The 24,614-nt window shown below is 33.5% G+C and overlaps 1 protein-coding gene across 12 annotated transcripts in view; it reads left to right on the top strand.

The window, feature by feature from the left end:
• TRIQK (triple QxxK/R motif containing) overlaps nt 1–24,614 on the top strand; it is a 79,414-nt gene that overhangs the window by 5,201 nt on the left and 49,599 nt on the right. For 9 of the 12 annotated variants that reach the window (XM_009243925.4, XM_009243926.4, XM_054560836.2 and 6 more), the window contains one exon: nt 3,270–3,428. The exons of 2 other annotated variants lie outside the window; for them this stretch is intronic. The gene's annotated coding sequence lies outside the window, so the exon portion shown is untranslated. 12 annotated transcript variants of the gene reach the window in all.

The following is a 24,614-nucleotide window of genomic DNA, read 5'->3' as shown; positions in this document are numbered from 1 at the left end:
GCTGTTAAATAAATGTAAATAATTAAACATTTTTAGAATATTAAGAAGTTACTTATAAAGTAAAAATGTAATCTGTTCTGGCTTCTCCTGAGTAGATAGAACTGCTTAAAGACAAAACATAATGTATATGCTTGCATACTGCACCACTTTTATATATGGCTTATAAAAACTTTATGAAAGTTTGAGATGATAGAAGTTTAGTTATAGACCACTTGAATATATTTAGATTTTCTTTGCTTAGATATTTAAAACCAATGTTTAAATTAATGCTTTGCATTTCTTCTAATAAAATTAATATGTTTGTTTGGAATGCCTTTGTAAAATTTAACTGAAAACATATCCCCTTTGAACCTTGATTTAGATATATAATGAAAATAGTTACTCAGATGATATTGTCTCATATTTACGTAGACCTTTATATTTGACACATTTTCATAAAAATACTTCATTTCATTCTTACTTCACATATATATGTGTATATATGTGTATCTGTGTGTGTATGTATACATAAATATACATATATTTTATGTACATACATTAATTTTATGTATACATACATGCATATGTATATTTATATACATACTTACATAATGTATATATGCTTATGTATACATGTATGTATACGTAAAAAGGCTCTTACTCCATTTTACAGAGGTAGAGTCTGTAGTTCTGGTGAGTGGTCTGAACATACTCTAATACATAGAGGAAAGAGAGTAAGCTCTATAATCAGATAGATTTGAGTTCTAATCTCTGCTCCTTTCCCTGTGAACTTTGCATGCTTGGGCAAGTCAGTTAATCATTAGGAAACTCAATTTCCTCAGTTGGGAAATTGTACCTGTCATACAGAAATGTTATGAAAATTTGTGATATGTGGTGTGCTTACTGCAGTGTTTGCCACAGTAGTTGCCAGTCAACAAATGCATAGCTGCTATTATTACTAATATTAACAATCATCATTAATAAGGCTCCCAACACCCATCACTTGCATTTTCAAAATCCAAAAGTTCTTGAAAATTAAACTTTGTCAAGTTTTTTACAAACTTAATTGAGACAAAAAACAGACTTGAAATGACATGGGACTATTTAGGTAATTAATTGGCATAAGATTTTTCTATGAAGTATTAATGTGCCTCCCCCACATCCTTTGAGGAGTGGTAATTATGGTAGATGAGATTTATTACATTTTTATAATCTAAAATCATTCAAGACGTATCTGGCCCAAACATTTTAGATAAGGACTGTAGAGTTGTATTTTTATGACACTTGTATTTTAATAACAGCTTTATTGAGCTATATTTCACAATCATAAAGTTTATCATTTTAAAGTGTATAACTCAGGAGTTTTTAGAATATTCCCAATATTGTGCAACTATCTAATTTCAGAATATTTTCATTATCTCAAATAGAAATTCTGTACCCATTATGTCAGTTCCCATCCCTTCTGCCTCTGCCCCCTTAAGCAACCACTAATCTATTTTCTTTCTCTATTGACCTTCCCATTCTGGACATTTCATATAAAGGGAACAATAGAAGTTATGTATTAAGTGGACTTTTGTGACTGACTTCTTTCACTTAGATACATGTTTACAAGTTCATCCATGTTGCAGCATTATCAATATTTCATTCTTTTTAATATTCCACCATATAGATATATACCACATTTATATACCTGTTCATCATGAGTTATTTCTACTTTTTGTCTGTTAGAATAATGCTGCTATGAACATTCGTATATAAGTTTCTGTGTGGAGATGTTTTCATTTTTCTTGGATATATACCTAAGAGTAAAATTGCTGGTCACGTGGTAACTCTGTGTTTGGATTTTTGAGGAGCTGCCAAACTTTTCAAAGTGTGGCTGTATCATTTTACATTTCTACCAGCAATGTATGAAGATTCCAATTTCTCCACATTCCTTATCTCCACTTGCATTTTTTTAAAATAGCCATCCTACTAGGAGTAAAATGGTATCTCATTGTGGTTTTTATTTGGATTTTCCTAATGACTAATGATGTTGAGCATCTTTTCATGTGCTTTTTGGCAATTTGTATGTCTTCTCTGGAAAATTGTTCAAATACTTTGCCCATTTAAAAATTGTATTATTTGATCTTTTATGTTGAGTTGTGAGAGTTCTTTATATATTCTGAATCTAAGACTTTTATTATATATATGGTGTGCAAGTATTTTCTTCTATTCTGTGGACTGTCTGCACTTTTTTGGTCATGTTCTTTAAAGCATAAAATTTTTATTTTAATGGAGTTCAATTTGTCTGTTTTTTATTTTATTGCTTGTGCTTTTCGTGTTGTATCTAAGAGACTATTTTCAAACTCAAAGTAATAAAGTTTTATTCCTACGTTTTCCTTTAAATGTTTTATAGTTTTAGTCTTTGCATTTAGTTCTGTGTTTCATCTTGAATTAAATTTTGTGTTTGGTGTGAGGAAGGGTCCAACTGTATTATTTTGTAGCACCTTTGTTAAAAAGGATTATTCTTTCATATTATTACTCTTGACTTGTATTGTTAACACTATTTAAAAGTAACCCAAAAATTGCTATTTTTAATTATCTCATTAGAATTAGTAAAGTAAAGCTTGTGTTCCCAAATAGTTGGGGTTAAATTTTGAGTTGGTATTATTACTAGACCCCAGTTTGGAAATATTTAAATTTTATACTCTTATCCATATGAGAGCAATTGCAGTGTAAAACTGACATAAGTTCATTGCCTGGCATTTAATAGGTATTCGGTAAGTATTCACTGAACAAAAATGAATAAATCATGCATTACCTGCTTATTATTCCATGTTGTTTTTAAAATGTGCATTTAGAAAGTAACATACACTTAAACATTTATGACTGAATAAATATAATTGTTTTTAAAGTCAACCTTGTGCAAATTAAAATAACAGAAAATAATTTTATATCAGTATCTTACATTTATGCTTGACTTTAGAAAACAGTGGAAGCATCTCCTGCTACTTTTCAAATAATTGTTTAAGACACACTGGGTCACATAAATTTAAATAGATTCTTCTGTTACAGTACTTCTCAGAGACTTCATAATAATATGAAAATGTGCCTTGTTAAAATGGGGCATAATATGCAACATTTTCCAATTATATTTGGCATAGAAATGTATTCAGATTGAATAAATAACAGAGTTAGCAAACCAAGAAACACCTTTTGGAAATGATTTCCCTGTGATTTAAATTTGTGGACAATCAGGGAACTGGAGATCATCCATTTACTATTTCTATATACTTTGTTTTGGATTTCAGTAAGAAAAATCACCAAGAATATTATTTTTGGTATTTGGAATTGAATTTGCCAGGAATGCAAGCACTGCTACCTAACTAAAGACCTTGGCTTTGGAAACATCTTACCCCTTGGCAGCTCTCCAGAGTTTAGACTTGGCAGCATCAAAGACACAACTCAAGGTGTGTTTATTTGATTTAACATTTTGCAAAAGGTGTTTTGATTTGTGGTTTGTTTTCTTTTACTTTGTACTTATTGCTTTGGGTTGTTTTCTTCTGGCAATGAACCTGGGTTCCAAGCATAGGTTTTTCTTATGGAAGGCAGTATTACAATAAGGAAATGTTTTTACTTGTATTTATTTTGTGATATTTCAGCAAATCCAAATAAATGAAGTAACATTTATAAAGGTATACATTTATAACTGATTTATTTGTTAAATGTTTAGTATTATCAATTGTCTATTAAAGATTTGTTGCTACATTAAATGCTTGGTCTGTCTTGATGTTCAGTATATTATTATACTTTGGTATATTGCAATATTTTGGTAATTATTTATTGGTTTTAGTCACTGTTCCTGCATATTAAGTAATAAACAGATTAATATCATCATAAAATATCATTTACTCAGCAATATTTCTTAGTAAATTGATACATCCATTTTTCTCATGTATTGTGGAGAGAGGAAATATGACATAAAATGGAAGAATATGGGCCTGTGTTTATCTCTGACCTCATCGCTTACTGTTCTTTCCCACTCCTCACTCTACTCAAAGCCTTTGAATAGCTCTCCATTTTACTCAACATCAAATCTAAATAAAGCTTTTAAACTGTTCTAAATGTCTCTACAGTACTTGAACCTTTGTTACTTCTCTAATTTCATGTCTAACTCTGCTCATCGTCATTCTCTTGCCCTGGGCATACTGCCTCCCTTTTTGTTCTCTGAACATGCCAGGCATTTTCTCATCTCAGAATTTTTGCACTTGCTATTTTTTCTACTGAATTGCTCTTCATCCATATATAGCAATTGTATGACCAATTTCCTTACTTTTCTTTTGGTCGTTATTAAAAGTTCACCTTCTAAATAGAGTCTTACCTGATGACCATCCAAAGCTTTATATTCTTTCTTTGCTCTATAATTTTTATCACTCTCTATTAAACTATATGTTTACACTTATTTGTCTTGCTTATTATCATTATCCTTCATAAGAATATAAGGCATATGAAGGCAGGAATTTTGGTTTGCTCTGTTTTCACTCTATCTCTGGTAACCGGAGTGGCCCCTGGCCCTTGATGAGTGAATGTATGAATGATCAATGAATCCAGTAAATGTGTTTTAACTACTTACTATGAGCTAGGCATTAACAGTTCCTACCTTCAGGAGTATAGTTTAACAAAGGAAATGGATAATTCCAGCAGCCATTTTACCATAGTATTGTGTTATAATAAAAGTGTGAATAGAATGCTGTCATCACTTGGAGAAGTAGCATTTAAATCAGACTATGTTGTACTTATGAAAGGCTTCTGGGGAAAAGTAACCCTTTGTATCAGTCAGAGGAGCTCAGGTTATGCTGTAGAAACAAGCAAGCCCAAATTTCAATGTCTTAACACAACACACAGACTGCATATCCAAAATGAGTTGGTAGGATGGTTCTGGACCCAAGATATTGAAGATTTTATCCAAATATACTTTCATGATCACTGCAGCAGTGGGAAGGGAGTGTGGCTTGTTATGCAATGGCATTTAGAGTTTCGTTGGTCAAAGCAAATTGCTAAATTTTGAATGGGGAACTATGAAGTGCAGTATTGCTTTCTATCCAGAGGGAAAGGGGAATTGTAAGATTAATGAGTTGATTTAATGACTGTCATACCTTTGTACTGATTTGAAGGAGTGTAAGATGTCCAGACAAAAGATATTTAAAAGCATTTTCAGATGATACACCTAGGTATAGTTTTTTTTGACATTTATCCTTTTTGGTGTTCTTTGAGCTTCTTGGATTTATGGTTTGGTGTCTGACATTTATTCTCAGTCATTATTGTTTCAAATATTTCTTCTGTTCTTATCTCTTTTTCTTCATCTTCTGATAGTCCCACTATGCATATGTTATACCTTTTAGAGTTGTACCACAATCTTTGGGTATTCTGTTCTCTCTCTCTGTCTCTCTGTGTGTGTGTGTGTGTGTGTGTGTGTGTGTGTGTGTGTGTGTGTGTTTTATCTTTGTTTTCTGGTTTTGGCGGTTTCTATTGATTTACCTCAAGCTTAGAGATCTTTCCTCAGCTAGTGTTCAATCTATGAATAAGCTCATCAAAGGCACTCTTCATTTCTGCTATTGTGATTTTGATCACCAGCATTTCTTTTGGTTCCTTCTTAAGATTTCCATCTCTTTGCTTACATTCTCCATCTGTTATTGCATGGTGTCTACTTTATCCATTAGAGCCCTTGGCATATTAATCATATTTATTTTAAGTTTCCAGTTTGATAATTTCAACATCCCTGCCATATCTGGTTCTGATGCTTGCGTATCTCTTCAGATTGTGGTTTTTTTTTCCCCTTTTAGTATGCCTTGTAATTTTTTCTTGATAGCCAGATATGATGTACTGGGTAAAAGGAACTGCTGTAAATAGGCCTCTAGCAACATGGTGGTAAAGTATGGAGCTATGTGGTACACTCTGTAGTCCTATTATTAGGTCTTAGTCATTTAGTGAGCATTGGCTTTTGGACTGTGAACTTCACATGTGTTTCTCAGTTTTTCCCCACCTTTAGTGAAGATGGGACGCCTGGAGTTGAGTATTTCTCTTCCTCCACATGGAAAGCTAGAGTCGGCTAGAGTTGGGGGTTTTCCTTTCCCCAGATCAGTTAGGCTCTGACAGTACCCAGGAAGTTAGCCTTGGATTAACTAGTTTCTCCTGAGGACAGATCTTGTTAAGAATGACAGAGTGCTTTAGTGTATTTCAAAATGGTTCCTTTTCCCCTCCCACTGGGATTTTTCTCAGGTATTTACTGTGAGAAGCTAGTCGAGCTCCTGGGGGTAAAACTCTCAGAGTGTGGGAGTCCTTCTCTGTCTTGGTTCCCCTAGAGTTTTTCATGCAGACTTTTTCATCCTGAGCCTCTAGCAATTTGTCAATTACAGTTCAGGTTTTTCTACCACAGCACTGGTTCCTGTGATGCTTTCCTCTCACGGGTTTCTGTCTGGTAAGCTGTGACTCTCTGCATTTGCCTATTTCTCCAACCTTGAGAGTCAGAATTGTGCTCTGTGTCCTCATTTTTCTTAAGAATCCAAAAAGGGTGCTGATTTTTCAGTCTGTTTAACTTTTTACTTGGAAAAGGGATGGAGTGGTGACTTCTAAGCTCCTTACATACAGAAATGGAAACTGGAAGCCTATGATAGATTTTTTGGATGATTGATTTTTTAGTAAAAATTTTCAGTTGACCCTCCATATCAAGGGGTTTTGCATCCATGAATTCAGGCAATTGCAGATCAAAATACTCAGGATAAAAAAAAAAACAATAAAATTAGCCATACAACAATAAAAAATAACAGAAAAATACAGTAAAACAATTGTCTACATAGCTTTTACATTGTGTTAAAAGTTATACATAATCTAAAGATGATTTAAGAATACAGGAGAATGTACAACATAGGTTAATGCAAATGCTACACCATTTTATGTAAAGGATTCCAGCACCTGTGGATTTTGGTTTCCACAGGAGTCCTGGAACCAATCCCTGATGGCTATAGAGGGAGACCTATATAATGTTATACTAAAGTTTAATATTCAAAAAGAAAATAGAAAAGTAGAATATTTATGGAAATTTTCTTAAAGGTTTTGGAAGATATTCGTTGGAATGTACTATGAGGGCTTTTCTAAAATTGTGTTTCTTGTTTGCTATTATGTGTTAGACCTAGGGTTACTTTAAATATTTGAGATGCTAAACTTATCATGGGAAATTAAAGGTTTGAGACTTTTACGGCAGAACCAGTTTTATCTAAAGTCAGGCTATTGCTCTAGTAAGAGGAACAGTATTAACCTGCACAATGCATGTAGTGGATATATGAAAGGAATTGTGACTTACAGACTTAGTAGAAAAAACATCAAGAAGTTTACAACTCCGGAAGAGAATACAGAATAAAGAATTGTGGAAGTGTCTACCTGAGAAATTTTTTCTTAGACTGAAGGATAATTTGCAAATTTCTACAACGATTAGAGATTAAGTTGCCAGCTTTAAAAATGGGGACTAGTGTGTAAGCCTTTTGTATGTACATACGTACATGCACTAAGTATGTAAATACATACATATTGTGAGGCTAGGTTCTCACAGTAAATATCTGACAAAAATCCCTGGGGGAGGGGAAAAAGAACCATTTTGAAATACACCACAGCACTCTGTTCTTAAAAAGGTCTCTCCTCAGGAGAAACTAGTGTATATAAAAAATTTACTTTCTAAATGTAACTGTTACTCTACTAATCCAGAGTTTCAAACATGTGTGAACAATAAGATAGCATACATAATTTGGCATTTTAAAAGTTATCCAAAGATACTTTTGTAGAAGCCACTTAGCTGATGATAGAAGATATTTAAAAGATCAAATAATACCAGAAATTGTACATTGTATATGTAATTAAGTTGATATAGGCTTAGTGTATTCTGAGAGCATTCTTATATCCTAAGAATCTTAAATAAATGGAGCTCAAAAATGAATGTGAGATCATCAAGTTTATATTTTTTTCTTTTTTCTTTCCTTCCTTCCTTCTTTCCTTCCTTCCTTCATTCCTTCATTCCTCCCTCCCTCCCTCCCTCCCTTCCTTCCTTCCTCCTCTTTTCTTTCTTTCTTTCCTTCCCTTTCCTTCCTTTCTTTCTTCCTTCTTTCTTTCTTTTTCTTCCTTGACTGCATACTACCTCAATAGTAATTGATTACATCAGCATCATGTAATGATGATGATAACATTTATTGAGCACTTACTGAGAAGCACTTAATATAAATTAACTATTTAATTTAACCATTACAACATAGCCATGTGAGATAGGTATTCTTACTGTACCTATTTTGAAAATGGAAAATAAGCCTATCTTAGTTAATCACCAAAAAGGATCAAAATCAGAAAGGAAACAAGTAGGGAAGAGTTAACCTACCCTTTATCAGGCTCAGATTCTCATAAAATATAGCATTAAAAGAAAAAACTTAGACAAATTAAATTTAACAAGTTTAATTGAGCAAAGAATAATTCTCTAATCAGGAAGCCTCCCAGGCCAGAATAGGCTCAGAGAGAGATTAGCATAACCACGTGGTGGAAGATTTATGGACAGAAAAAGGAAAGTTATGTAACAGGAAACAGAAATTAGGTTCAGAAACAGCCAGATTGGTTACAGCTTGGTGTTTGCCTCATTTGAGCCTGGTTTGAACAGTTGGCCACCTTTGGCCAAAACTCAGTGATTGGCACAAAAGTCGGTTGCAGTCTGTTTACACATGGAAAGGTTACAGTTTACTGTGCACAGAGAAACCATTAGGTCAAATTTAGAATATATAAGGAGGCAGCATTGGGCTAAACTTAACAATTGCTTATATTTGAAAACTCAAAGCATTTTCAATTAAGTTTACAATAATTAAACATCAAATATGTAAGTTTCAAATTAACATAATTGTCTTTTGGAGAATATTTACTCAAAAATGTCTACTGAGTATATACTATGTGCAGACATTGTCCTTATTGTTTGAGATTCTTCAGTGTACAAAACAAAGATCCCTTCATTCTTGTTCAGGGAAGTGAGGAAATAAACAGTGGACTAAATTTAATATGAAAAAAACTTTTAAATATTTTAAACTAGCTGATAGGTATAAGGTAAAACAACTTTTCTGTTGCAATGATATGATATTGATAATCATATTGTTGCAATGAATTCATTGTTGCAATGAAATGATAATCTCATTGTTCATTTCATTTCATAATATCTACATTAATCATGAAAAGGAAGAAATATTGATTGCTGTAAAATGATCATTTGTTTTAAATACTTAGAGATTAAATGTTGTTGACCATTACTGTGGCGAAATTTCTCTCTCTCCTTCCTGTTTACTGAAGATGCAGCATTCCAAGTAAGCAATTAAATGTCATTTGCCATTTGTAGAGCAACTTTGTTTTCTGTAATTACAGACCTAGGTGGTCCATAGCTAAAACAGAATAAAAGTGAATTAAAAAATAAAAAAGTGGTCCTAGGATGTATTTTTCCTATGAAGGACAAATTTAAGCATAATCTTTGTGCCTTTATTACAAATGCTCATGATTAAAAATTCAGTTTTGTTCTTTTTGTCTGCAGTATATGGGTGTGTTTTTATGTGTATGAGAAAAAGAATAAGGGAGAGAATGAATATGAAAAGGAGAATTAATTATGTCAGGGCTCCCTATGTGCATTTGTTTCAGTAGCCTTTCAGAATCCTATCATTGTAATTCAGGGAATTGACTAAACACATATATTTTTAAAATAGAAGACGCCATTTTTTTCCTGTCTTATTTTTCTTCTACCGTCCCTCAAGTCATCTCAGTGTTATTATATTTAATATTCCTTTACGTTAGATGTAACCATTATAACCCTCTGGACTGCTCTATTTGGTAAACCATCTTGTATTAATTCTTTCTTGTGAATATTTTAAAGAATTAAGTAATGGATGTAGTTTATGGGCTTCATTATTGAAATAGTAATGATGTGGTACAGTGAAAAAATTAAATGTTCAATCACAAGGATTAAAGAATGAAGAATAGTGAAGGGCAAAAGAAAAAAGAAGGCTTTTTTTTTTTTTTTTTTTTTTCCTGAGGCGGAGTTTCACTCTTACTGCCTGGGCTAGAATCCAATGGCGCAATCTCAGCTCACTGCAACCTCTGCCTCCTGTGTTCAAGTGATTCTCCTGCCTCAGCCTCCCGAGTAGCTGGGATTACAGGCGTCCACCACCCTGCCTAGCTAATTTTTTGCATTTTTAGTAGAGACAGGGTTTCCCCATATTGGCCAGGTTGGTCTCGAATTCCTGACCTCAGGTGATCCACTCACCTCAGCCTCCCAAACTGCTGGGATTACAGGCGTGAGCCACCGCGCCCGGCCACGAAAGAAGGCTTTAAGATAAAGTCCAAACTTAAGTGTACATATATATATAAACACTGTTGAGAGAGGCATAGGAAGGATTTTTGCAGAGGATAGAATCTGTATTAAAAGAAAAGTCCAGTCTCTTAATAACTAGATTTTTGTACTGTCAGAGATAACATGGAGGTCTTTAGAATAGGCTCTAAAAACCTTTTAGAAAAAGTAGAGGTGACACATGTAGTTAAAAAATAAATGAGCCGGGGGCGGTGGCTCACGCCTGTAATCCCAGCACTTTGGGAGGCCAAGGCGAGCGGATCACGAAGTCAGGAGATCGAGACCATCCTGGCTAACATGGTGCAACCCCGTCTCTACTAAAAATACAAAAACAAAAAATTAGCCGGGCGTGGTGGCGGGCGCCTGCGGTCCCAGCTACTCTGAGGCTGAGGCAGGAGAATGGCGTGAACCCGGGAGGCGGAGCTTGCAGTGAGCCGAGATTGCACCACTGTACTCCAGCCTGGGCGACAGAGCGAGACTCCGTCTCAAAAAAAAAGTAAAATAAAATAAAAAATAAAAAAAAATGGTAGAGAGTATGACACATAAAGGAAAAATATGGTTCAATCAGAGATTATTATTATGGCTACTAATGTGAAAAAATTAGAAAACAACACTTAAAAATATTAATTGCTTTAGGCAGTTTATTCATTGAATAAAAGTTGTTTGCTTTCAAAAAATCCCGTTTACTGATCTGAGCTAAATAGGGCAATTTTAAAGATAGGGGTTCAGAGTAGTTCATAGCCTTTTTATTACATTCATTTTTAAATGCCTTATTTGAAAGGGAATGTCCTGGTTTATGATTTTCATACTTTTTCCCTTTTAGAAAGAGGCAGATGGTATGAAAACTGGACTCCCTTATTTAAAGGGAATGTTGATATTTATAACCAAGCTTATCTCCAGCAAGATTTGTTTTTTGCAGCTGTTCCAGGTTGGAAAAAAATATTATATTAAAGCTCTGGCTTGTTTTTCTTTCCATATTTAGGGGGGGAAATCTTCAAAATGTGAAAAAATGATGTTTGATTTTAAACATGAATGCAATGTAAACTGTGATTTTTTCCGTCTATATGTGAATTTTCTGTTTGTATGCTGTGATATTACTCTTTTTGTTTCACTGATCTATTTCCTAGATATATCACACTTGAGAAATAATTTGCTCATTATTTTCTATATATCATCAAAGTATCCTAGGAAATGTAGTAGACTTCCATTAAGGCTTAGCCTTTGTTATTAAATAGACCACTTTCTAATTTTCCATTTTGATATTTTAGTCATTTTTTTTCTGCCCAGAGCATATTTTCACTGGGAAAGTAACTTTATTTTTAGTTCTTAGTTATATTATTTAAGATATATATTTTTCTTTTTATTTTCTATTCTTTGCTTCTATTTTTAATTAGAAATGCTGCTTTTTTTCTGGACGTGTTTTAGTACTTTTTAAAATAACTTAATTGATAATTAACTGTATTTTATATCCTAAATTGAATACATATAGCTACCTCTTGGGGCACATGCTAAAACTAGAATGAATATCCATGCCTGCACGTGCATATGATCTTTGAACAAATATGTATCTATATACATACCTATATGGTACATAAGGAGGAAAAAACAAATGTAAGTTGGTCACTAAGCTGTCCACGGCTGCACGAGCAAACACATCGACTCTTGCTTAGTCTTGTGAAGCATCTCCAGACAGGCCATACAGGACAAGTCAGTTAGATTGAGGAAGAAAAATAATTTATCTGCCAACATCTTCCTATCTCTCATTTCACATTGGTCAAAGCTCACCTTATGGTATGTTACTGTCCCTATACTTTCAGATTATGTCCCCTGACCCCAGTAGGCGGTTGTTGGGGAAGTTAGATCCTACACCATATGCTTTGTGGCTTCACTGGAATCTGGAGGTGGCAGGAGGAACTGAGTTTCCATGCGTCAGGGTGTAGATACTGCTGTAGCTGTGAAAGTGGTGATAGGGCTGTGCCTTCATCTTCACTACAGAGGAAGCCACATCAATCAGTGGTGTTGGAAAATGAGTTGAAGGTAATGGCCAGTGCTGTCCATTGGGCAAGTGACTGAAAGTCCAGTATGTAGTGAGTTGGGTGAGATACATAAATTGGGCCCAACATAGGATAATGGGTAATGATTGCATCTGGCCAGCTTCTTTAAAAATTATTTATCATATGTAAATATGCCTTTGACAGTACCTACACCACAGTTAGCACTCATTATCTATTTAATTTTTTTATTAACTTTGTTTTATTAAGATATAATAAATATACATATTTATAGGGTACAGTAAGATGTTTTAATACATGTATACATTGTGCAAAATCAAATCAGGGCATTTAGCCAGCATATCCATCACCTTATATATTTATCATTTCTTTGTGGTGAAAACATTCAAAATTCTCTTGTCTATCTATTTTAAAATATGCAATACAATATTGTTAACCTTAGTTATCCTAATCTACAATAGAACACCAGAATTTATTCCTTCTAACTGTAACTGTGTACTGTTAACCAAAATTTACCTGTACCCTCCTCCTTTTCCCTTGCTAGCCTCTGTTGACCACCGTTCTGCCTTCTACTTTTATGAGATCAACTTCTTTAGATTCCACATGTAAGTGAGATCATGCTGTAGCTGTCTTCCTGTGCCTGGCTTATTTCTCATAGCATAGTGTCCTCAAGATTTATCTATGTTGCCATGAGTGCCAGGATTTCATTCTTTTTTATGGCTGGATAGTATTTCATTCTATATATATGCTTCATTTTATTTATCCACTTATTTGTTTATAGACACTTTGGTTGATTTCATCTCTTGGCTATTGTGAATAGTACTGTTATAAACATTGGAGTGCTGATACCTCTTTGACAAACTGATTTTATTTGTTTTTGAATATATAAACAACAGTAGGATTGCTGGATCATATAGTAGTTCTATTTTTTTTTTTTTTGAGGAACCTTCATACTCTTTTCCATAATGGCTGTACTAATTTACATTCTCACGACAGTGTGTAAGAGTTTTCCTTTTCTCCACATGCACACCATTTGTTACTTTTTAATTATCTTTTTGATAATAGCCATTTTAACAGGTGTAAGTTGCTGTCTTGTTGTTTTGATTTGCATTTTCCTAATGATTAATGACATTTTCATATAACTGTTGGCCATTTGTATGTCTTCCTTTGAGAAATGCCTATTCAGGTCTTTTGCACATTTTCAAAATGGGATTATTTGGGGTTTTTTTTGTATTGAGTTGATCAACTTCCTAATATAGTCTGGATATTAACAGATGCGTAGTTTACAAATATTTTCTTCCGTTCTGTAGGTTCTCTCTTTACTCTACTGCTTGTTTCCTCTGCTTTTTCTTCTTCTAAAAAACTTCTAGCAGAATCCCATTCGTCTATTTTTTGCTTTTGTTGCCTGCACTTTTGGGATCTTACCCAAAAAAATCCTTGCTCATTCCAATGTGTGTCCAATATAGTGTTTTCCCTGTTTTCTCCCAGCAGTTTTATTGTTTCGGGTCTTACATTTAAGCCTTTAATTCATTTTGATTTAATTTTTGTATATGGCAAGAGATAGGAATCTAGCTTCATTCTTCTGTATGTGGATGTCCACTTTTCCCAGAACCATTTATTGAAGAGACTGCCCTTTTTCTATTCTGTGTTCTTGGCACCTTTGTTGAACATCAGTTGGCTGTAAGTGTATGGATTTATTTTAGGGTTCACTATTCTGTTTCATTGTCTCTCTGTCTGTTTTTATGCCAATGCCATGCTGTTTTGGTTACTGTAGCTTCATAGTGTATTTGAAAGTCAGGTAATGTGAGGCCTCTAGCTTTGTTCTTTTTTTACTCAAAATTGCTTTGGCTATTCAGGGTGTTTTCTGGGTCCATATGAATTTTAAGACAGTTTTTTTCTACTTCTATGAAGAATGTCATCGGGATTTTGACAGGAATTGCATTGAATCTGTAGATGATTTTGAGTAATATAGACTTTTTACAATAGTGATTCTTTCAATTAATAAACATGGAATACTTTTCCATTTATGTATGTCTTCAATTTTTTAATCAGTTTTTAAAAATAGTTTTCACTGCAGTGTTTTCACCTCCTTGGTTAAATTTATTACTAAGTGTCCCATTTTTTTTTTTTAGCTATTGTAAATAGGATTGTTGTCCTTATTTCATTTTTAGATAGTTTGCTTTTAGTATATATAAATACCACTGATTTTTGTCAGCCAAGCATAGTGGCTTATGCTTGTAATCCTAGCACTTTGGAAGGCTGAGGCAAGCAGACTGCCTGACCTCAGGAGTTCAACCAGCCTGAGCAACATGGTGAAGCTCTGTCTTTACTAAAATACAAAAAATTAGCTTGGTGTGGTGGCAGGCACCTTTAATCCCAGCTACTTGAGAGGCTGAGGTAGGAGAACTGCTCAAACCCCAGAGGCAGAGGTTGTAGTGAGCCAAGATTGTGCCACTGAACTCCAGCATGGGCAACAGCGCTATACTCTGTCTAAAAAAAAGAAGAAATACTACTGACTTCTGTATGTTGAATTCAAATCCTGCAGCTCTAGTGGAATCTTTAGTATATTCTCCATATAGGATAATGACATCTGCAAATGGGCACAATTTAAATTATTCCTTTCCAAGTTGGAGGCCTTTTAATTCTTTCTCTTGCCCAATTTCTCTGGCTAGGACTTCCAGTACAATGTTGAATAGAAGTGGTAAAAGTGAGCATCCTTGTCTTATTCCAGATCTTATAGGAAAGCTTTCAACTTTTCCACATTCAGTATATTAGCTGTGGGTTTGTCACATACGGCCTTGATTGTGTTGAGGTGCATACCTTCTATATCTAATTTGTTGAGAGTTTTTATCATAAGGGGATGTTGAATTTTGTCAAATGCTTTTTCTGCATCTGTTGAAAAGATCATGTGGATTTTGTCATTCATTCTGTTAATGTGATGTATAATATTTATTGATTTGCATACGTTGAACCATCCTTGCATCCTGGGGTGAATCTCACTTGATCATAATTAATTATATGGGCTCTTCCTAGTATTTTGTTGAGGATTTTTGCATCTATAATCATCAGAGTAGTTTTGTTTTTTTGTTCCATCCTTGTCTGATTGCATTATCAGAGTAATTATGGCCTCGTGGAATGAGTTTGGAAGTATTCCCTCCTCTTCAATTGTTTGGAATAATTTTAGTAAAATTAGTATTAGTTCTTTATTAAATGTTTGGTAGAATTCAACAGGGAAGCTATCATGCCCTGGGATTTTCATTGATGAGAGGCTCTATTACTAATTTAAGCTGGTTAATTATTATTGTTCTGTTCAGATTTTCTATTTCTTCATGATTCAATCTTGGTAGGTTGCATGTTTCTAGGAGCTTATCCATTTCTTCTACATTATCCAATTTGTTGTCATACACTTGTTCATAATTATCTCTTGTGACCTTTTGCATTTTTGTGATTTCAGTGCAATGCCTTCTTTTCCATCATTAATTTATTTGAGTCTTTTCTCTTTTTTTAAAATGTAGTTTGGCTAAGAGTTTGTTAATTTTGTTTCTCTTTGCAAAAAACAACTAACTCTTCATTTGTTGACTTTTTGTATTTTTTTAGTTTCTGTTTTATTTATTTCTGCTCTGATTTTTATTTCCTTCTTTCTATTGATATAAGTTTCATTTTTTCATTTTTCTAGTTCCTTGAGGTGCAATGTTATGTTGTTTATTTGAGATCTACTTTTTTGATGCTGGCATTTATTGCTCTAAACTTGTCTCTTAGAACTGCTTTTGCTGTATCTCATAGGTTTCGATGTGTTGTGTTTTTATTTGTCTCAATAAATTTTTAAATTTCCCTTTTGGCTGGGTGCAGTGGCTCATGCCTGTAATCCCAGAGCTTTGGGAAGCCAAGGTGGGCAGATCACCTGAGGTCAGAAGTTCAAGACCAGCCTGGCCAACAGGGAGGCTAAAATACAAAATAAATACTCCACTAAAATACAAAAATTAGCTGGGTATGGTGGCAGGCACCTGTCATCTCAGCTACTTAGGAGGCTGAGCCAGGAAAATTGCTTGAACCTAGGAGGCGGAGGTTGCAGTCAGCCAAGATCACACCACGGGACTTCAGCCTGGGTGACAGAATGAGACTCTGTCTCAAAATAAATAAATAAATAATAAATAAATTTCCCTTTTAATTTCTTCATTGACCCATTCATTTTTCAGAAGGATGTTGTTCAATTTCTATGTATTTGTAAAGTTTCTAAAGTTCTTCTTGTTATTGATTTCTAGTTTTATACCATTGTGGTCAGAAAGATACTTGATATTATTTTAGTTTTCTTAAATTTATTAAGACTAGTTTTGTGGTCTAACATGTGATCTATCCTGGGAAATGTTCCATGTGCAGTTGAGTAGAATGTATATTCTTCAGCAGTTGGTTGGAATATTCTGTAAACATCTGTTAGGTTCTTTTGGCCTAGAGTGCAGCTTAAATTCAATGTTTCTTTGTTAGTTTTCTGTCTGCATAATCTGTCCATTACTGTAAGTGGTGTGTTGAAGTCCTGTACTATTATTGTGTTGGAGTCAATTTCTCTCTTTATATCTACTAATATTTGCTTTATTTATTTGGGTGCTCCAATGTTTGGTGCATATATATTTACAAACATTACATCCTTTTGCTGGAAAAGCCCATTTATTATTATATAATGACCTTCTTTGTCTCTTTTATGGTTTTAAAATTTAAAGTCTATTTTATTTGATATAAGCATAGCTACTCCACTCTCGTTTGCTTTCCATTTGCATGCAATATCTTTTTGTGTTACTTCACTATCAGTTTGTTTGTGTCCCTGACAGTGAAGTGATTCTCTTGCAGACAGTATGCAGTTGGGTCTTTTTTTTTTTTTTTTTTTTTTTGATTAAATCTATTCAGCAACTCTAAGTCTTTTAATGGGAGAATTTAATCCATTTACATTTAAGGTGATTATTGATAGGTCTGTACATTTGAGAAGACAGCCCTCGCTTCTCACATTTACAGGAGTTCTTTGACAAGGATAGAATTTCATTATTTTGTCTAGCCTGTGATTCATGAAGGGTCAGCTGGTGATGACCCTGAAGAGAATTTATGTATTCTCTAGTTGGCTGGGCCACTACCTTTGCTGTAATGTCAGATAATGCTACTCTCTGGGTTCTGCTGACTGGTGAGACCACTGACCAGGCTCTCCTATTAGGTGGAGCTGCTGGCTGGGTACTGCAGCGGCTTCTGGTCAGCCCAGATATAAGACATATTCGTTGGCTGGGTAATTCTGCTATTTGGGATCTGCAGTTGGGCAAGGGTGCAGGCTGCAAGGTTAGGTGGAGTTGCTGCTCTGGACAGGTGGGACCTGAGGCTATGCTCCTTAGAAATGCATGATAAGGGTTTGCTTCCCTCTGGGTGTGGTACACTGGGATGGGCATTAGGCTGAATTGAGTGGCTGTTTGACCTCTCGGATCAAGCAGGACTAGTGCCTACATTTCTCCCGAATGCATAGAGGTGGGAATCTCTCTGCCTGAGTAGGGTTGTAGGGTGGGTTTGTTGGCTGCGTTGAGCCACACTGCTTGCCTTCCCAGGTCAAATAGGTATAGCCCCTTTGCTTCTCTGAGATCTGTGGAGGAGGGCATCTCTTTGCCTGGGGAGGTTATAGGGTGAGCTTTTTGTTTGTGTGGAGCCATTGCTTACCTTCCTGGGCAAAGCCAGCGTGGCTTCTTTCCTTCTCTGATATCCCTTCATGTCTCTGACATCCATGAAGCTGGGAGTCTTCCTGCCTTATGGAGTCATTGGGTAGGCATTTTGGCTGTGTGGAGCTGCTGTTTACCCTGCTGGCTCAAGCCATTCTATCCCCTTTGCTTCTCTCAAATTCACAAATAAAACAATTCTGTGAGCTCACACAGAGTGGGGAGATATTAAGGTTTGGACCACTCAGAATGGCATGTCTTCATAATCAACCAGGGCATTTAGTTGAGACCCCATTGGGGATAATGTTTTAGAAGTAGGCTGATCTATCCCTAGATTAAAGGTTGCTTAGATGCAACCTAGAAAAAACTTAAATAAAACCTGAGCATACTGATTTTAACTCTCTTTCTCCTCTCAACAAAAAGCCCCAAATGTTTTAAAAGAATAAAATAACATTTAGACATTAAACAATGTAACAGTTGCAGTTCCATTATCTGGTAAAAATTACTAGTCATGCCACAGAGCAGGAAAGTGTGATTTATAACCAAGAGAAAAACAGTCAATAGAAATAGATGTATAAATGATAGATTTGGTAGAACTACCAGCAAAAAATGTAATCAGTTATTATATTTTTAAATATTTAAAGAAAAACCTTAACATAAGAGGAAAATAGAAGATATTAGAAAGAATCAAAGGAACTTCTAGTGGTGAAAAGTATAATTTTTGAGTTACAAATTTCACTTTATGGTATTAACAGCAGATAGGACACTGCAGAAGACAAGTTCAGTGTGCTTGAAGATATTGCAGTAACATTGACCCAAAATGAAAGGCAGAGTAAATAATTGCCCCTCTCAACAAAAATTAACAGTGCCTCCATTAGTTATGAGACAATACATGGTCTCATATATGTGTAGATGTAGTCTCAGAATAGTGGCAGGGGCAGGGGAAGAAAGAAAAAGTATTTCAAGAAATCATGTCAGAAGTTTTTCCAAATTTGATGAAAATTACAAAACGATACATCTAAGAAGCTCAGAGAAGCCTGACCAGTATAAAAGTAGACAGACAGACACCAAAGCACATCAAAATTAAATTGGTGGAAACAATAATGCAAAAATCATTGAAAGTAGCAAGTATGGGTGAGGAATATAAACTAAAGACAAATTTAAAATGGTTGGTGATGGATGTGTTAGTTAATTTGATTGTAATAATCATTACAAATTGTGTACATATATCCAATCATGTTGTACACCTCGAATATATATATATATCTCAATTAAAAATTTTAAAATATAAAAAGGTAAACCTAAAGATAAGTTTGAAGACTGTTCCACAAAACTATCCCAGTCGGTAGACAAAGGAGTGTTAGCTTTCAAGTACTGTAAGAATAGTTGTGACCCTAGAACCCTAGAATTCTATTTGAGGAAAAATATTCTTCAAAAATTAAAGACAAAATAAAAGTTTTTGTCTCTAAACAAAAACTGAGAGAATTTGTTGCCCAAAGACTTGCACTGCAAGTAATGTTAATGGACTTCTTCAGAAAAAAGGAAAATGAAACATCACACAAGGAACAAAGAATATTGGAAATAGTAAATATGTAGGTAAATACAAAAGGCATTTTTATCATTTTTAAGGTTTTGAAAAAGATATGTTGACTCTTTACTGCAAAAATATTATCAATGGTTTATATTGATAAAAACCTAGATGTGAAATATATGACAATAATATCCCAAAGGATAGAGGGTTGAGATTGGAAGTTTACTGTTGCAAGATCTTATATAATATGTAGAGTAGTATAATATTATTTGAAGATAGATTATGAAAGATTACATAATATGTATTATAAATTCTAGTAACTGCTAAAAATGTAAAACAGAGGAATGACTAATAAAAGTGAAGATGGAATAAAATACTAAAAATTGCTCAATTAATCCCAAAGAAGCAAGTAAAAAGGAACAAAGAAGATGAGGTAAGAGCAGATGAGACAAATAGAAAATAAATTGTAGGATGATGGATATAAATGCAAACATATCGATAATTACATTAAATAAAATGATTTTAATTGTACATTTAAAACACATATTTTCAACTGGGTAAAACAAGCAAGACCCAGCAATATACTGTCAAGAAATGTGATTAAATAAATAACCCTGTGCAAGCGATCTTAATTGTACTTCCTCATTCCTGCTATATAACCACAGAATTTGGCATTTATCATTTGGGTGCGTGTGTGTGTGTGTGTTGGTATAGGTATATTTTTCCCTAAATAATATTGACTATTGATTTTCATGTTTTAAGTTGTTTTGTAAGTGTATAAATACATGTGTCTTTGTTCACACATTTTAACTGCTTTATATTTCACTTATAATAAATTATGTAGAAATACAGTGTTTTATTTTTCTTTTTTGCTGTTATTAAAAACATTTTCAGTGAGTGTACTTACTAGTGTTTTTGCGCACATATAGAATTGTTTCCCTAGTTCATATAACTAGCAGTTGATTAATGGTTCTTGTATGTACATAATCTTTAATTTTACTGGATATTGCCACATCGCTCCCTCAAATATTTTATTAATTACTATTGTAATTATCTTACCTTATTGTAATAATCTTACCTTATTGTAATAATCTGAGCTCCTATAACAGTTCAATAAGTAGTCATGCATCTGCTTTTAGAGGTATTCCATAGTATTTATAGCTGCTTTATAGATTTTGTTGCTACACTAAATTAGAATTTTATATATAAACTTTATATATCATAACCTGGCTGAGCTCTTATAAATAATTTTACACAGATTCAAATATTTGTCTGTAGTTTCTCTCCACTTTGCCACCTGGGAGTCATATTATTTGTGAATCATAATGTTTTCTTTTTGCTTTCCAATCCCCTATGCTCTTTCCCCTTTTGTCTCACTGTGCTATCTGGATGTCTCACTACAATGTCTTTGTCTTGCTTATGATCTTTAAAAGAGAACTTTTAATTTTTCTCTATTAAGGATAATCTTTGCTTTGTCTGTTTGCCTATGTATCAACAGGGTAAAAGGTTCTTTTCTATTTCTATTTACTAAATTCCTTTGCTTTCTCCTTCCTGCCTCCCTCTGTTCATCCTCTATCTTTCTTCCTTCTCTCTCCCCCTGTAATAATGAATGGGTATTGAATGTAACTTTTATTTTTCTGTATTGATTGAGGTCTGTCAGTATTTTCCTCCTTTAATCAGTTAACAAGAATACTATTAAGATAATATCTAATGTTAAATTGTCCTTTCATTTTTGTGATTAGCCCAGCTTCATCATGGAAAATTTTATCATTATGACTATACATACTGGATTTGGTTGTCTAATATTATGTTCAGGATTTTTATATCTTTGTTCATAAGTAAGATTGGCTTGTAATTTTTCATTCTCATAATGATCTTGCCTTGTTCTCATTTCAAGATTCTATTAGCCTTATGAAATGAGTTGAGAAGTGTGCCAATTTTTAGGCTTCAAAATAGTTTAATATTTTATATACCTGATAAAGCTTGTCGTAGGGATTATGTGTTCCTTGAATGGTTAATAAAACTTCCTTGTTGACCATTTAATCTTACCTGTTTTGTGTGTGTGTGTCTTATTTTTTAAGGGTAGATTTTTAAACAGTGATTGACTTAAAAAAATATAGTTCCATTGAATTTTATTCTATTTGATCTCTACCTTCTTCAGCTGCTATTGGTAAGTCTGTTTTTTAAGAAATGTGTTTTAATTTTTAAATTTATTGATATGGCATTTTTAATAGAATCTTCTTGTTATATAATGTTAATCTCTGCTGAATACTGAGTCTTTTTTTGAATATCTAATACTGTTTGTGTATTTTTTCTTATTCCGTCAGGACAAGAGTTTGTTCCCATGTTATTATTTTTCAAAGGCTCAGTTTTTGTCTATGTTGATCATCCCTTTTGACTCTTTTTTTTAATTTAATTATTTATTGCTTTTAGTTTATGACTTTTTGTGTTTGAAGGACTTTATTCTTTTTCTATTATTTCCTTTTTGGTTCATTATTTTTCAATCTTTTGTCTTTTCTAATTTGTGCTTACTTATCACTTTAGCTACATTACTAATTTTTCAAAACTTTCTGTTGATGCTTAATACTGTACATAAAGGAACGTGCACAAAACAGAATATGTAGATGGTGAATTTTCACAGAATGGACACGCTTTTAACCAAAACCCTGATTATTTTATTTTAGCAATAATTTCTAAACATTTGCTGTTGAAGTGTTTTAATATTTGTAGTTCACAACATTGATCAAGTTGGAATCTTTTATTACTCTTGAACAGTTTATTTAAAAGTACATTTTTCGTATTTTCATTTGCTAGCTTTCCTTTGTTTATTATTTTTTGTGAGACTGAATACTCTTAAAAAGGCCAACAATTAACTATCAAGCAGAATTTTGACATCTTTTCAAATGAAATACCTTATGAAAGGCATTATAGATTTGATAGAGTGGGAACTAGGGAATAGGAGATGGAAGATAAAAAGCTGGCACAAAGTAGAACTTCTGGTCTTTTGTTTGTATTTCAGTTTAACTTGGGAAATTCTTTTCTCCATCAATCCATTGTAACAGGAAATCTACTTATGCTTTTTCGTATTGTACTATTCCGTCTATTTTTACTTATTTATTTGTTTCTACATAGTAGAGTTATATTAGCTAATAGCCTAGTGCTTATTTCCATTAACCTTTTTCCACGTTGTTTTCTCAATTTTTTAAGCTCAAAATTCTTTATTGTATTTCTCTAGTGGAAAAATTCAGTGGTATTTTAAAAGCATAATTTGCATCATAGTTGATAAATATACGTTATAATACCACAATCTGTTTGAAAACTAGCAGTCTGCAAATACTAACAAAGTGCTAATGCTATAATCACCTGGGACTTCAATATAATGAATGCGTTTAGTACAACTTCTATGAAATTGGATCTATAACAGTTGTTTTTATACTTTTGACATTTAATTACTAATAAAACTCTTTTAAATAAGTCATACAGCATTTTGAAACTATTACATTAGAAGCAAAATTTCCATAAAGGGCCTTCTTATTGTTGCCTTGAGCTCTTTGTTTCCTCTGATATACTTAAGCTTATTTCAGTGCACATAATTTCCATTAGTTTTAAGATATATATGCTTAAAAGTTATGTACTTATTGTTAGTTCTGTCTTAATATTTAAGGATGTGTTTCTCGGCATGAAAATAATTACCCTTAGCCTGATACATGTGCTTATGTATTCTATGTTTTTTAAACTGGAAGAGAATTTAGCAATTGTGTAAGAAAGGAAACTGATTGACTTTGTCAATGTCATCTAGTCTTTCATTGAAAAGACATGGCTAAGGTTTTATGTCTTCTTGTCTGATATATTTCCCTACTATTCTTTATTTTGTCAAGGGATAAACATTGAACGTCTTTTGGAAACTATCCATGTACCAAACTAGAACTTGATTTTTCAGTTCACCATTGAAATAGCCACCATTACAAAAATAATAGAGGAGGTTTTTATTTCTTTCACACTTTCTCTCCTGCTCTCTCTGTGTGGACCTGAGTGACTTTCCCTAGTCACTTAAGGATTTTTTTGTTGAATTTGGAAACCTAATTGCTTGAAATTGATAATACACATAGAAATGACTAAAAATTAGCATAAGCGATGCTTGCCGCTAAAATAGATCAAGGAGGTTCAGTGAGTGATATGTTATCTGTGTATTTTATAGTCAGAAGTGTGAGAATCATTGTGTTTAAACCTTAGACTAAGTGATGAATCAATATACAGAAACGTGATTTCACGATATATATCTTGAATGTTAGCAATCTGATATAGACAAGCTATATTTTTAAATGTATAAATACCTATGTAAACATACAGTATGTGGCTACACATAGGAATGATGCTTTTAGTTTTCTATCTAGAATCTTTATGCCTTATCTTCAAAGAACACTGGTTTTATTCTTTTATCTACCTGTTTTGCAGACAGTCATATGTTTAGGAGAAACAGACCCCATGGCCAGCTTCAGCAGTAGGTGTGGTTGGTTTAAGCACAGTCTCATTTTCCTTGCCATAGTGTGGAGCATATGTCTGTAAGGTATAAAATAAGGTGATAGATCTCTATGGGGTATTTAATATTTGATATTACCATTATCACCAAGTTGGTCTATATGAGCACAGGTTATTTATTCTGTAGATTTAATTCAAATCGGTTCTTATCCTTTGTTTCATAGGTGACTCACAAATTTTAGAAATATTAGGTATTAATTGTTTTATAAAATATACAAAAAATTAAACATGAAAACTTTACATTGATAATAATGTCTGACAGGTTTCCTAATGTTAGGGAGGAAAGCTACAAATATAAATGTGGAAAAGGCATCGTAGAATGAGAGCTGTGTGATGTTGGACTGGAAATTGGAAGTATTGAGCTCACACCAATACATATATTTCCTAGCTCTCTCTCCTTAGAAGGCCTGTGAACAGTATCAGTTTATTAGAAATGAGCATATCTTGTCCCCAGATCTTGCTTTCTAAAAAACATTCTCTAC

This window comes from Pongo abelii, chromosome 7 (genome assembly GCF_028885655.2).
Source record: "Pongo abelii isolate AG06213 chromosome 7, NHGRI_mPonAbe1-v2.0_pri, whole genome shotgun sequence".
NCBI lineage: Eukaryota > Metazoa > Chordata > Mammalia > Primates > Hominidae > Pongo > Pongo abelii.
This window is presented reverse-complemented; position numbering and strand designations above follow the sequence as displayed.